Source organism: Agelaius phoeniceus, chromosome 5 (assembly GCF_051311805.1).
Source record: "Agelaius phoeniceus isolate bAgePho1 chromosome 5, bAgePho1.hap1, whole genome shotgun sequence".
Lineage (NCBI taxonomy): Eukaryota > Metazoa > Chordata > Aves > Passeriformes > Icteridae > Agelaius > Agelaius phoeniceus.
The window spans coordinates 11,482,080-11,497,829 of record NC_135269.1 but is presented as its reverse complement, the minus strand read 5'-3'; the positions used below and the strand labels follow the sequence as shown (position 1 = coordinate 11,497,829).

Sequence of the window (15,750 nt, the reverse complement as noted above, 5' to 3'; positions counted from 1 at the left end):
TCAGAGGCTGGGACACAAAGCTGCTGACCTCCAGGAGAGCTCGGAGGGTCTCGCTTAAGACTGCTGCTTACAGGGTTGCAAAATGCTTGGCTTTAGTCACCTGTCAGTCTCCAGGATGATTGAGGCAGGTAATGTCCCAAGGCTGTCAGGGCATGGCTAATTATCTCTTGTCCTTTGTTAGGCAACAGAAGCGTCTGCTAAGGGCAGTGCCTTCCCACTATAGTCATGCATGAGTTTCTGCTAAATGGAACACATTAGGAAAAGGTTCTTCACTGAGAGGATGGCCAGTCAATGAACAAGTTTCCCAAGGAATTGCTTGTGGCTACAAGTCTGTCTGAATTCAAGGACCTGAGAAACACTCTTTGTCATATGGTTTGGTTATAGAAAGTCCTGTGAGGAGCAGACAGTTGGACTTGATGATCCTTATGAGTCCCTTCCAACTTGAGATATACTATAATTCTGTCATCTGAAAATCAGTAGCTACAGAGTTGAATATCCTTCTCAACATGCCAAAGGGATTTCAAGGGCCTGTGCAAATGAGGAATTAAAACTTGTTTCTGAATTAAAACAAACTCAATATCATGCTACATTTCTATTACCCTTGCACACCCTCACAACTTCCCATCACAGCAGAGATATCAGGAGTCTGCTGCAGCAGATGCACTTGGGATGCTCATTGTGTATTGGTTTCCTTGCCAGCCAGTGCCTAATCTTTTGGGGATCCTTGACCTTTGCATTCTCCAGGTTCCAAGCTGTCAGAGCATACCTCCCAGCCTATTGCTGTTGGTGTGGCATCATCCCTGCCCCTTCCTCCACGGCCTCTCCTTGGTAAAGTATGTACACTTGCACAGTATCCTGTGCAAACAGGAACTGGAATACAGTGAGGTGTGACCAGCACTCTGTGAGTCAAGGTATCTGCCCCCAAGGCTGAATTTTTCTGTCACCTTTTTGTAAACATAACTGATGTTGTCAGATAACTTTTACAATGGAAGCTGCTTAAAGAAGAATTTCGATTTTTTTTAACTGATAAGATTCACTCAAATCACTTAAGCATTGTGTAAGATCACATCCCTAATAAATATGCATTAGGTAGGCAGAGGCTATGCATTAGATGGGTTCCTGTGAATTTTACTTTGTAAAAGAGATAATTTTTTGTCCCTCTGTGTGCTTGATTTATGAAACCTACACCTTGTAGTCTGCAGGAATCAGGTATACTGAGCCCTGGTGTGTGCCATGGCTGAACTGTGCACAGGAGAGCACTCTGAAAAAGTAAAGGAGTCCATGACACATACCACCATGAATTAATTATTGGAAGGTGGTGTCAGGATGCTCTACTTGAAGGCTGGTGCAGTCCAGCAATTATATGCATTACACTGCATTGGGCCAAATTGCCAAGGTTACAGTGTTGGAATCACCAAGTTGAGAAGAAATATCAGCAGTAGCAGAATTCAGGTAAATTAGGTAGAATTACTATGGTGAATGTTGGGTTTCTTGGGAGGAATCTGGGCAGAGACAGGCAGGTGTGTGCAGGAACAGTGAAAAGAGCAAATGTATAATTAGTTATAATATGAGGTAAAAACCAAAGAAGAATGGGATCTTTTGGTGCCAGGACTGGGAGTGATTATCAGTGATGCCATTTTAAAATGGAGGTACTATGGCCTAAACATGTTCTGGTTTCAATATCCATTCTGTCTTGGGTTCCCATGCAGTCCATGGCCTGTCTTATTTGTGTGCTTCAGCTCATCTACCTGCTCAGATTCCATTTATAATTGCTCTACATTATGTTGATTTTTGACAAGATTGAGTCTGAATAAACTGGTCAGGTCACTATGACTTGTAGTCCACACAAAGTTAATTTTATTCCACTGAAAACCCACCATCAGTAACAGTATTGTTCCCTGCATCTTGGAACACAAAAAACCTTACTGATCCATTGCACTGACTTTCCATAATTCGCAGAATAATGAAGGCACACATGAATTCTCAGAATAATTACACTCTCAGACACACTCCCACACTTGTTATTTCCGTGATATTTGCTAATAATAGGTGGAAATTGTGTTTTCACTGAAAGAAACAGTGTTCTGCTTGTTATGGAGATGCTGTTGAACAGTATCCTTTTTTTATTACCTGGATCCACATCACAGCCCTGGTTGGGTGCATCCCCTGGCCCTTGCTGACACACCTGAGGCTGTGCCCGAGCCAGCCCTGCCCCACTGGCCATGGCAAGAGCAGACAGCTGGGCAAGGCATCCGAGGTTCAGCTCAGTGTTACACACTCCTTCCTTTTTGACAGCAGATTATCACACCCACACAGTTGCACTCAACCAATTCAATGCTGCAGTAATTGGAAGCTGGGGTCACTGTGAGCTGATGGTTGTCAGCAGGCACTGGATGTTCATGTTTCTGAACTGAGACTGGGTCGTGCACACCAAGCCCCGTCCTTGACTCCTTGCCAATATTTCCAAGTCCTCCCCTTGCAGTGAATAACATGGCTATTGTCATAAATATTCATTATAATGTTGGCTTTTCACAGATATTAAAATGGATGCTATATGTATAATGTTAAAGTAACTTTGCTATAAAGATACAGTTTTTATTTCTGCTATTAACTAAACCTAGACATAGTAGTGAAATAGCTGAGTTATATAGTTATGCTTGTGGTAATTGAACTGCCTGCTTGGTTGAGATAACATCCAGTTAATGTTATGATGAAGACCCCTGCTACTGATAAGCCAGCTATCAGCAACCACCATCTGTAGAAAGTATGGACCAAAGCCCAGGCTGGATGTGATAACAAGGATGGACTAAAACCACAGCCAAGGAATTATCATGCTCCAAAAAGGTGGATCGAGGAGGAGCCATGCTAAACAGTTCTTGGAACATGTAAACTAGTTTGGGGAAAAGTCTAAATATGCATAATTGTTTATGAATATATAATAGGCTGGCACAATGGAAAAGGTATGTAAAGGGTGTCTCTGAAACAGCAGGTGTGCTCTTGGCTGAATGCCAAGCACCCAGCTGTTAAACTTTGCTCTATCATCTTTGTCTCCTGTTGTTCTTTATTAAAGTTTTAAATTTTACCAGGAGAGTGAACCTCGTTTTTCACAGCTATCAAAGGGATATAAACCAGCAGAATAGTTTTTGTAGTCTACCCATTTTAACCGTGGTGCAAGTACTCATTTTTCATTATGTCATTTCATTGATTTTATATGACAGACAACCCATCCTATTTATAGCCACAGCAGGACCTTCACCTTTATCCTTAAAATTGTGTTCTGTCAAAAACTTCAAACACAAAGCTGCATATATGCATATTCAAAAGGGCACCTCCACTTCCATCATTTCTATTCTTGTATTTTCCTATTTTATTTTGCATCTCTCACCATTCCTGATGCAACTCAGTTATCCACGTTAAAATATCTCACTCTGAAGGAGTTTCTAGTGAAGCTGAGTGCATAATGAACAGCATCTGCATTGCAGAAAGAGGTTTCAAAGAACTAAATCCCCAATGCCCATCAATCTGATTGTCTTTAAACTGTCAAGATCAGGGATAACCAGTAATTTCAGCTCTTCCCTCTCCTGTCCACTGTCTTTGTTCCAACTCTGTAGCAGTTTTCGTGCACCGCTTATGTAGTCAGGACAGCTGAAGGTCAGCGCTTGCTACTGTTGCTTCATCCTCAGACCTTGGAGGCCGGTCATGGTCACTAAACCCTTGAAGCCAGGGCCTCCAGCTGAGTCAGTGACTTGTAGAGTCACAAATACACCCCACATGTGGGGTGTATTTCCAGTTTCCAGTTTCCTGTTTTCTTAATCTTCCTGTTTCTGTTGGGCACCAATGTTTGGTTTTACTGACCGCATCACATGCCCCAGGCTGGCATTCTCTCTAACAGACATATTCACCATTCTTTCAGTCAGTTTCCTAATCCTGTTTCTCTGATGAGCTTTCCAATCTGATCCACAAATGGTTCCTAGACAGATTCATCCATTTATCAATCTCTTTACTTATTGAAATAATCTTCCCATTTCCCATCTCTCCACTGCATTTTGGCTCAAGCAAATATCCAGAATCATAATCCCTGCACTCAATAACCTGAATCTCAAACCACTCATCCTTTTATCACCTCATGACCTCTAAAATCACTGTCAGGCCTGCATTCTGGGATCATCTGCCCAGGAGTTCACAGCTGCACATCCAATGCACTTAACACTGAACTTCTAACAGCCAGCTGCATTTTGCTTGTGCTGAAATTATAAATTCGTGCTCCAAAGCCTTCTGCCCACATGATATCCTTTCACAGTGGTTGTGCATTCTTGTTTTGGTCCTTCCTTTCTAAGGGCATGGAATCAAAATCTGAACAGAATCAAATTTAAACTCATACCAGTAATAAGCCATAATGAGACAGATATTAAGGAGAAGCAGTTTAAAAAAGGCAATGTATGTATTTATTGTATTACCACTAAAGTGAATTTTGAAGGTTGAGTGATGGTGTAGCCTTGAAGCCCGGGTAAATTGGTGTTGTGTTTGCTGGTACAGAGGCAGGAGGCTGCAGTTTATTTCTGTACTGCTTCAGGGCTGAGATTTGCCAAGAGTTGCTTTGTCTGAGCTTGTTTTGGCCCGCAAGGGGCTCTGCATTTGTTGGTTTAGCTGTAACAGCAGTTGCCTAACAATCAGATTACATATAGTGTTATCTAACTGGTTCTGACATTAGTTAACTTTGTGCAATTGTACACTAAACTGTATTAGAACTTTTTTTTTGTGAAACTATGGTTAGTGCAAATAGGTCATTATTCTGTGCCTGTGACCTAGAATTGCCCAGAAGAGTAGGAGTGCAGGATGATAGCAGAGTCCTTGAAAGTCCAGGCACATGATGATACCAGAGACCCCAGGGTCATAAACACATTACTGGCACTCAGTTATTGGTCACTAAAGGAATGTAGCCTTGGGAGCTGGATAAAACCAGTTTTAAGAAGAGGAAAAAAAAAGAGAGAGAACAAAGAGGAAGTGTCTAACATAATATAAAATATAGCAGACAGTGAATTTTGTTATAATAAGAAATTGTGAAGCAATGAAGAAAGAGGAAGGTGTGGTGCGTGTTACAAAATATATAAAATAAATCTAAGCACAGACCCTAGAGAGAGGAAGTTTCCACCACCAGCATCAAATTTCTCCCAACGAAGAACAAGAGACACCAACAAATCTCCTATTTCGTGGTCAACCTTTGGGGCCAGAGGGGTACTGGGAGAGTGATTCTAATACCAGAGAACAGAGACACTACTAGGAAGTTTCCATACAGCTGTTTTAACTGCTAATTAATGTGGCTTTTTCAGTAAAAATGTGAAATACAAAGTTGTGTTTTGTGTCAGGTAAATAAAGGTAACCTGTGTAATTGTAATTGTGAAATGTGTGGAACACGGCCATGGGACAGTTATAAAGATGAGTTCTAATAAACAACTGAGGAAAGCAAAGCATGGAAAAAGGCCTTTGAACCAATCTTTTGTTTGCAATTAACTATTATAAGTCTTAAGCTCTTTTGTAGTAAGAGTATTTGAATTATAACTTTAGAATGTTGCTTTTTGATAAGAGCTTTTTGCTTGTAATTAAGAATTAAGCTGTTTTGTAATAAGAACCTTTGGATTATAGCTTTGTATTAAGGATTCTTAACCTGTAGCTTTAGAATGTATAACGGATTTAAGCAAAAGAGGGAAGTGAACCTATCTCAAGCTCCTAAGGAAACGGTGAAAACATCCTGAAAAAGGAAGATGGACATCAACATCACTGGTTAATGATTTCAAAAAGGGAAGCTGGACATCACTATCATAGATTAATGGTCCTAGAAAATAGAAGCTGGACCCCACATCTGGAAGCTAGACCCCACCATCTGGGATACACATCCTGGGATGTACATCCTGGGATGTTGAAACCTGGACTAGATCCCAATAGAGTATAGAAATTGAAAAGGAACCAAACCAAAAGGAACCAAACCATCACCATCATAGATTTACGGTCCTGAAGTATAGAATTGTGACATAAAAAATTGGAAATAGAAACTGCTGAGAGAGCTTATGAATATGCATGAATATGATCACTAAATACCAGCAAGCCTGGCAGTGTGCAGTTGGAGGGGAAATCCCCAACCACTGTACCCAGTGCTGTTTTTGCTCATATGTTACCATATTCATTAAAAAATTTAATTACTCTTTGATATATTGGCTGAGTCAAGCTTCTCATTTCTAACAAAAATTATAGTATTTAAGCTATTCATGTTGCTGCTGTTGTCACCAGACTGACAGCAATGCTTTGCTCTTAAGACATTAATTATGCAAGCAATAAATTTTACTAGTAGAACGTATTTCTTTAGCCCACAGAAATGGTGCATGCTGCAGCCCAATGTCAAAGGAAACCACAACCCTGTAATTCAAACATTGCACAAGGGACCTGCAACATGACCACGTGGAGGGTCTGTTGAGGACGTGTACGAGTGGTATCAGAACAGGAACCATCTTTAGATGTATGCCTAGGGCTGGAACAAAAACAACAAAGCCCACATGCCACAGGCAGGGTAACAGTTATAACTCCAATATAACAGTGAATACTGATAGAACAGGCACCATTGTTTCAGAATCAGATGTGCAGAATCAATCACTGCCATTCTATAACCATGCTGTCTATTTCAGTTTTACCTTAGTAAGGGCAAATGCACCTCTGAGGTTTGTGTTGTCTCCCATTTCTTCCACTTGAAGCCTGTTGTAATATGGATGCAACTGTCTGGGACAAGAGATTTATTTACAGAAGTATTTTCTTGTTCAGGCAATGCCAAATCAAATAAAGTTTTTCCTCCCAGTCAATCAGATAAGCTATGCCTTAAAGCAGTTTTCAGGATCTCTGACCACATATACCTGGAACATTTGTTTTCTCTAAGTGTTTCCAAACATGGACTGTATCACCTGATTTGCAGCTGACTGGTTTTCTGATGGCTTTTTTTTTGTGGCAAGAGTATTGCCTTTGGCAATGCAGTTGGCATGGTGGCTAAGAAGGATGTGTTGAATCCAGCATGTTTAGTCTTGCAGCTTGCAGAAAAGTTGCCAATTTCTGCCTTGGACCTGTCACAAAATGAGTGGTTTCGCTTGCTTAAAGAATCACCATCAAAGGTTTTGGTGAAAACAGATTTCCGTATGAATTTGCAAAAGCACAACAAAGTTTGATGGCAAGGTTCAACCTACTACATATTGCATGCATAATACATATAAACAAAATGCAAAATAGAACCAGATTAGGGTGATTTGGGTGGAGGGCAGCGATGTAAAAGGGGTAAGGCACAAAAGGGTAAGGGTGGCCCTCTCTCCTTCTCAGAGAGGAGCCTGGGTGCAGCTGGGTACAAACTTAGGCTTTGACTTGGTCAATGGTTTAAGTCTAAAGGATTTAGGAGCCCTTAAATATTATATTAGCCAATAATCAATTACAATCATGACAATAATGACAGTTATGGATTCAACATGATAACATGTCTACTATATTTGCTGTAGAATGTTCAAGTCAATACACACACACAAAGATATGTATATTTACAAAGGCACACCTATTAAAAATCTCCCTCCAGAATGAGTGAAACACCCACATCTAATGCCTTTTGGTGTTTCTCAATGGCAGGGGCTGAGTAGCTGGGATATTAACCCAGGTCCCATTACCAGCCAAAAGTCCTCCAAGTTTCACAAACTGGGAGTTCACACACTGAGAGGTCCCACTCAGAGGGAGGTGCTGGTGCAGCCCACTGCACTTCAGAAGAGCTGAAAGGGTCTTGCTTAGGAATGCTGTTTTATAGGGTCCTGAGATGGTTGGCTTCAGTCACCAGTAAATTTTCTGGCCGCAATCCAAGGCTGGCAATTACTGAAAATTTCAAAATTCCAGTAAGGGTAGTACTGTTCCACTCAGGCTGCAATCCAGATAAGGGGTATTTCTGGGCTGCCAGAGGATGACAGATCATTCCTACTCTCCTCTTCCACCTTGGCCAGGCAGCAGCAGTTCCTGGTAGGGTCAGTGCTGTCCCCACGCCAGCCTTGCAAGAGTTCCCAGTACAGCCAAGGGGTGCTTCACTGCTCAGCTCTTACCCACAATTATTGAGATCACAGAGCAGATGCAAGCAGGCCAGAGAAGAGGGGGTGAGGATGCATCCCCACAGGACCCCATTCCCACTCATTAATTGGATTGAGCAAGAGTCACATGGTGTTCATGTGCCTAACGTGTGTAATTTAAAAGATTGTGCAATTAATTAATCAGTGTGTTTAATCATGAGCACATGTGCAGCATATTTTTCTGTCCGTGGGAAACACCATGTCTCTTTGATCACCAGCTGCATTTATTCTTCCTAGGAACTGTATGATTATTAATGTAATGAGGATAATAGCATGTATTGCCAAGGGAGTTTCCAAAGCTGATCCCAAATCTGATTGCTCTTGGGACTGAAGACATTGTGAGCAAAGCACTCACTGCAGGAGTGCACAGATGACCACAGAGCTGGCCCCCCTCACCATGGATATGGTCTGAGCAGTGTGCCATGCCATCATCAGTCCAATGACCAAGCCCCTGTTCTTCAGTTATATTCAGGTGGGTGTTCCACCAGAAAACTTCTATTTTCTCTTTTCTATTTCTACCTATTTATTATCAGCCAACACCTATAACTCATCCACCCAGAGCTTTCATTTTCCTTATTCAATATGCCACCCCTCAGTCTGTGTTGCTGCTAATGTAGCAAAATGAGAATGAGAGAGTGCTTTTTGTTTTAAACAATACTGATTTAACACCCATTCATGGTCTTATAGCATCAAACACACAACCACTAAGAATATCTGTCATATTTCATTTGTCTTGGCCAGATCACTAAGAGAGTCTGGCCAAGATGACTTGGATATGATAAGGGAATATCACCTGAAACTCTTCATCATGTCTCTTTTGACTGGGGAAAAACAAGTGGTTTTTGAATGTGCCTTTCACTCTTCAAGCTACTTCTTGAGTTGGCAGTGACTGTAAATGTTTTTTCCTTTCATCCTGTCCAACCTACCTGACCTACTTTTTCTGATACAGTCCTCCATGTGTCTCCCTCTGGAGATTTTATGGATCAAATACTGTTCTTTCTCTTCCTGCCATTCTCCACATCTTCAGTTCCATCCTTCATTTTCCTGGTATACTCACTGCTGTTCTGGGGTCTTGGTAACAATCTGGCCTCTGTGTTGTCAACAGTCACAAAAGTATTTGCACATCTTAGTTTTCCTACCACAAATTTCTGCATCAAGGGACCCCACGACTATATAGAAATCAGCTTTTTTATGCTCTGTCTAAATTATCAGTCCACTCTCCTGTGGTTCCTACCTTTTCTTTCTTTTCCAATGAATGAGTCTAACCACTTCCCTCCACAATGAAGTGGTGGAAAGATCTCTTCTTGCCTTCTCACTTTGGATTCCCTGCCAACTTATATGGCAGTTAATGAAATGAAACTCACTTCAAGGCCCTACAGATAAGGAAAGTGATTTCTACTTCATAAATCAGCTGGCTCTGTTTACTCATACTTTCACCAGCAGAAGAAGTATCAGTATGTGTGTGTCCAGGTAATCTGGCCAGTACAGTTTGTGCACAACATGTTGGACAGGAGATGCCAGTACTGAATCCTGTCTACATTTCCTAAGTTCCTCTTCATTGCTAAAAACAAACAGCATTTGTTAGCCCTCAAGAGTCAACAGTGACTGTGATCTTGGTATTTAGCTTCACTGCATGTGAGTCTCAGACAACACTGCTGGGTCATTGTTTTGGTTTTGTTTTCCTTTCTTAGTTCCATTCTGGCTCTAGTCCAGTTTCTTTACCCTCCTATCATCTTATCTCATGGTTTCATTTTCTTGTTCTCTGTCATGGAATGAAACCATTCCCATGTTGCACTGTGATCCAGGTGAACTTCTGACCTTAGATAACAATATATGCCATTATTTTGTTACTTGTTCTACTGTTTCTTCTCATATTTCCACTTGCCCAGGCACATTTCCACTCTCACTTCCAGAACAACCTGAGTTTTCATGATGCAACTGTCTGCATAAGTTCCACATAAAAGTTTGGGGTTCATTTGCAGGTTAGGATTCCAAGTTGCTTTTGATTTGAACACAATCAATCACAAACATCATGTATATAAGTCAAAATGCTAGTTGTATTTGTCTATTCTGTTGCCAAACAACTTCTAGCTGGACCCACCATAGGGAAGTTTTTTGCTTCTGAGGTGCATTGTCTGTTATGCTTTCCAGTTCTTCTTCTTTTTAGTAAGTGTAATAAGTAGCAGTATGTTTGTGCATTAATTAAATCAATAGCTAAATAATTAGAGCTAAAACCGCTTGATTCTTAAATGCGCAGCCACACATGGTTGCTTGGCTTGCAGGAATCGCATAGTGCTTTGGGAATTCCGTGGTAAAGATATACCTTATAAGGGAAAGTTCACCCAGAGGTCACAGAGGAAGGCTGTAACAACAATCCCTAAACTCTCAAGAATTGCTGAGGCTTGCAGGAATCGCATAGTGTTCTGAAAATTCCACTGTGTAGGTATGCCTTATAAGGGAAAGTTCACTCAGCGGTTAAAGAGGAAGACTTGGAGCCTTCATCCCACAACCACCAGAAGGCAGAAAAAGACCCCGCAGCAACTGAACGAGCAAGCGCAAAAGACAGACACGTCATGCCTGGACCCGGGAGAAAAAGGCGATAAAAGGCGAACCTTGGGGACAGGAACGGTGCCAGCCTAGAGGAGCGGAGACTCCCGGCCACCCAGCGCTGAACTTTGCTTATTCTCGCTTGCATAATAATGAAGATAATTATATGATCCTGAAATCCAGTTTATCACAGTAAGGATGCTTTCAGTATAGGTTAATACACTGCTTTAAAAGTTGGTAAGGCATTTTCAGTATTTGTGGACCTAGCAAGCCAGGATTGTCTTAAGAACAGAACTTATCAAATGCCCTAACAGCAGTCTTACAGCTTTCTTGTCTCACCTCTCTGGAGGATATGTGTGTGATGCACAACACTGCAGAGAACTTGAGACCTTACAGAGCATCTTGTGACAAAACAAGAGCAAAACCGGGCCAGTGACTGCCAGCTACAGCAGTCCCAGTGCAACCCCAAACATGGGGTCTACCCAGCATGCAAGAAGCCAGTTCGCATAGAATCCAGATATTTATTTCATGTCTGCTCAGAGACTGGTGCAACATGGTAAATCCAAAGCTAGCACCCACTCAGTAGACCAGATACCTGCTTTTATGCATTCAGACTGATAGATGGAAAAACTCCACAACTGGTAAAAGTTGTAAAGTAAAGTAGGTGTGTGTTTATTCAGCACTGGGTGTGCGTGGGATATCTCCACAAAAACATGAGTGCCTTCTGAAAAATGGAAAAGTCACCCTCTATTTATTCCCTGAAATGTTCCATATGCATCAAGTTTCACAATGTATTCATGCATATTCATTTCTTAGTCCCACCTAGCCCCGAAGCTAGTTTTCCTTATCTTCTTCAGAGATGTTTTCACCTTCTCTTCTTGCTCATGCTCTCTGGTCTCCTGGTCACAGTTCAAGCCACAAAGCTAGTTTAGGCTGGTTTGGGGTCCAAGGAGCCTCTCCTATGTCAATAGCCTTGCAAGTCTAGCATTCCTTCCATCCTGCATTTGCAAGCAGTTCCTCCCTTATCAGAATATCTTTGCATTCTCTCCTCTGTCTTTGCAAGGACAGCAAATGTCAAGCAATATACATCCTCTAAACAGCTGTTCTTAATCAATCACCCTTTAATTTCTAACCCCCTTGCCTCAAGATTTTTCCCTACAAACAAGTCTAGATCCACATTCCTTGTGAGCACATCTTCCCACCTTCCTGTAAAGGCATAGCACCATTTATTTTATCATGCATGCTTTGTTGGGAAAGGGCTTATTTGAAAGAGGGGATAGTACAGCTTATGGATGTGCATTTTACTATGCAAATAACTAAAGGTTAGTGCAAAAGTTCAACCAAAATTTTTCTTTGGCCTTATCAATGGTTTGTTCCAGTGTTATCTCCTTGTTTGGCAGATTTAAGGTTGTCATCTTGTTCTCACTTCTTGCAGAGGGGCCTTGATTCTTGGGTTCTGATGGTTATCTTGCAGAGATAGGGTTTATTACAACACCAGCCACCATTTGTTCAGCTCCTCTCTTGAGTTTCCATAATTGTCACAGGAGTCCCAGTGAGATATAGTCTGCTGGAAATATTTCACCCCAAAGCTCAACTGGTAATGCCTTGCTTGTTCAGGGCTAGGTTTACAGGTAATTCAGAGATCTGACGCTTTGCTGACTACAAACCCTCTTTAAACACACTCCCTTTCTACCTAAATGCTAAACAGAATGCTGCCTTTCAAGAGCCAGTTTCCTGTTTATTTGTAAATTGGTCTGAAGTTGTCTGGAGTACCCCAGCTCTGAAGGGGGAACCTTTGCCATTTTTGATTCAGACAGGCTGAGTTTGGCTGCAGCTTTTGTAGAGGATCAGCCTCTGGGACCTGTGATGATTTAAATGCTGCAGTTACTGTTTCCTTTCAGGTTTTTCCAATGGTTTGATTTGATTTCTCTGCATCTCTATTAACTTGAGGATTTTCTACTACCATGAAGTATGTTTTATAACCTCTTTTTTTTTTCCAAATCAGTTTAACTAATTCCCTGAAGCATGAGTGGATTTTATGAAAGGGCATCCTCTGGAAACCATGCATTTTGTCAGGTATGGAAGGGCAAAAACCTCCATGCTGTCCTTTCCTGGGAGAATTTCAATCTAGCTGGTTAATGACATCAACAAAGACAACCAAATAGTTATTTCTCCTTGCTGTAGTTTGCAGGAACCCTGCATGAGTGATGCAAAAGTCATGGTGAAGACCCTGATTTTTGTGGTACTGAATCTTTATTCTCCTTTGGCTCATTAAAGCTGTGGCTTTTCTAATTAATTAAGCTGGAGAGCATTGGAGTTTCTTGTGTTTGTGTTTATTTCTTTTCCTTTAGTATAGCTATTTAGTGCTGGTTTGTTTTGGGCTTTTTTTTTTTTTTCCAAGTGTAGGTATTTAGTGCTTGTTTGGAGGATTTTCAGGACTGTTGGATTAATCCCTATCTGCCATGACCACTACAACCACCTTTCTGCCTCTGTAAATGACCTGCACTTCTGTGGGGTTTTAGAACCATGTGCACATACATTATGTCATACAGAACGTTTATGATGAGTTCTTTTACAACATTTGACTAATCTTATGGTGTTTGTCACAGGTAAATTTAGCCACAAAGTATCTGTTTTAATCACATGAACAGATTTAGGCACAAAATTCTGAGTAGATGAGCAAGTGGAGGTTTGTGTGGAGGGTGTGGAAAGGTATTTTACATCTCTTGCTGTGCAAGAGATGAACATGGAAGAACCCATGTGGTAGTGACAATAATTTTTCTCTCTTCTGCTTCTGTTCCTATTTCAATCTCTCTCTCTACCTCACATTTATTGTTAGGTAAAATTTGTACCACTGACTTTGGCATATGATCTTGTTTGCACCTTAATTCAGGGAGAGGCATCTTTTAATTATTGGACCCTAACATTATTCCAGAAGTGGGATCCTAACATCATTCTGGTGGATCTTATCACTCCTGTTCCTGAATCAAAAGCAAATCTACCACTTCCAAGAAAATACTCTCATTCTCGCAAATCTATTAGTTTTTCAGCAGCAGCGTAAATTTTGAGCTCACTCTCCCTTGAGTATCATCATTGTTCTAATTTTCTAGACTGCAGTTCCTCATCCAGGCACGGTAGCGCAAGTGTCTGGAGCTGGGAAGAGCTTTTAGCTTGCTGAAAGAGCTGTTAGCTGCTCGATGTCTCTGCCCTGAGTGGTCTTTCAAGGGAGTGATTCACCCTTTTGTTCCCAGGACAAGCAGTCATCTCCTACTCCTGACTCAGCCTGGGACCTGCATTCTCTGCTGCTGCTGCTCCCCCAAATGAAGAGCCCCTTTCTGTTAAAGCAAGTGTGATAGATGAGTCATGGGATGACTCACTCTCACAATTAATAGACAAATATCATGTATATAGGTTAAGAAAAGTTATATAGATTTATAGTTATATTGTACCCCCTCACGCAGTTAACAAGGGACAGCTGGAGTGGGAACATCTGGGAGGGCTGGCTTGTCACTGTGGTGACACCTGACCTACAATCAGGATTTGAGGAGGAAATCTCCACCACTGGACAGCGAAGAGGGGGTTGATGGACAGAACTTTGGGAGGGGTTAAAGGGTTAAAAAGGAAAAAACCTCCACTGTGAGGGGACTGAGCACAAGGCAGGTAAAATCTTTTGCTCCCATCACTGTAACCTTTTTTCTTTATTCAGTCTTCTGTAGTATTTTTGTGAAATACAAAGCTGTGTTTCGTGTCAGGTATGTACAGGCAATGTGTGTATTTGTGATTGCAATATATGTGGAGACCAACCATGGGACAGTTGCAAATTCTAATAATAACTGAGGAAAGTAAAGCATGGAAGAAGGCCTTTGAACCTATCTTTTGTTTGCAATTAACCCTGGTTGATTCAGGAGCATTGGAAGCGTTAAGGATGTTGCTTTTTGCTGGTACTTAAGCCTTAAAGAGTTCTGCAATAACAACCTTTTAAAGTATAATTTTAGAATATTGCTTGTATCCTTGAAACTATAGCTTTGGAATATATAAAAAGGAAACATGCTTATCTCACGCCTCAACAAAACAGAGAAAAGCAGCTGGAGAAAGGAAGATGAACATCAACTCAAGGATTAATAGTTTTGACCAAGGGAAGCTGGATATCACTGTTATAAGATTTATAATCCTTGTAATTAAAAGGTGGACCCACACCTGGGGAGCTGGACCTCACCAGATGGGATTTGTCTTTCTTCTTTTGGAAACTGGACCACCACCATCTGGGATACTCCTTTTGAGATACATTCTGAGAAAAACTAAATCACAATAGTGTATAGAATTGTGACATAAAAATTGGGAATAGAAACTGCTGATGAGTAAAAACTGGGAATAGAAACTGCTGAGAAAGCTGATGAGTACCCCTGTAAACACCTGTAAGCCTCAACTATGGGTGTGCAGTTGGAGGGAAAACTTCCCCCACTGTAGCCAGTGCTGTATTGCTCATACTTCACCATATTAATTAATAAATTGGTTGCTGCTTGAATATTGGCCTAGTCAAGCTTCTCATTTTTTTGATAAGGTTTAATAAACCTTCCTAAACTATGAAAAACAAGTTGCTATTCCTCACACAAACCTAAAAAGTCTCCATAAGAATCAATGTAAATACCAGAAGGCAGCAGAGCAGGTCTGTCAGATCCCACTCAATGTACCTTGACTCCAGTTGCTCTGAAATGAGGAGCTAGAAGTGAGGTGAGCCACATTAGGGATCTGGGTGCATGGGCTGGATCACCAAGCCCTTTTCAGGGACCTGGGGATCTCAGCTGTGTGGCTGCAGGCAAACATCTCCCTATCAAACAGGAGCAGGAGTGTCAGTTACATGACTGAAGGCTCAGCTTGGGTGCTAGGAGGTAATTCCACAAAGCTAGCACACCATCTGAAGAATATATGCATAACCGTGTGATATATGTTATACAATAATTCATGCTAAAGGAAATTTAAACCACAGCATCTTGTGTATCAAGCCAGTGTTGGGCAATGAGCAGTAATAGACTACGTGATAAAGAATGGAGATTCAAACACCAGGAGGACA

The 15,750-nt window shown here is 41.3% G+C and overlaps 1 protein-coding gene across 2 annotated transcripts in view; it reads right to left on the bottom strand.

Annotated features, from left to right (window-relative positions):
- Window positions 1-2,601, bottom strand: part of RESF1 (retroelement silencing factor 1) — a 52,828-nt gene extending 50,227 nt beyond the window's left edge. For both annotated transcript variants that reach the window (XM_054631658.2, XM_054631665.2), the window contains exon 1: window positions 2,131-2,601. The gene's annotated coding sequence lies outside the window, so the exon portion shown is untranslated. The remainder of the gene's footprint in view (window positions 1-2,130) is intronic.
- Window positions 2,602-15,750: the final 13,149 nt, after the last annotated feature.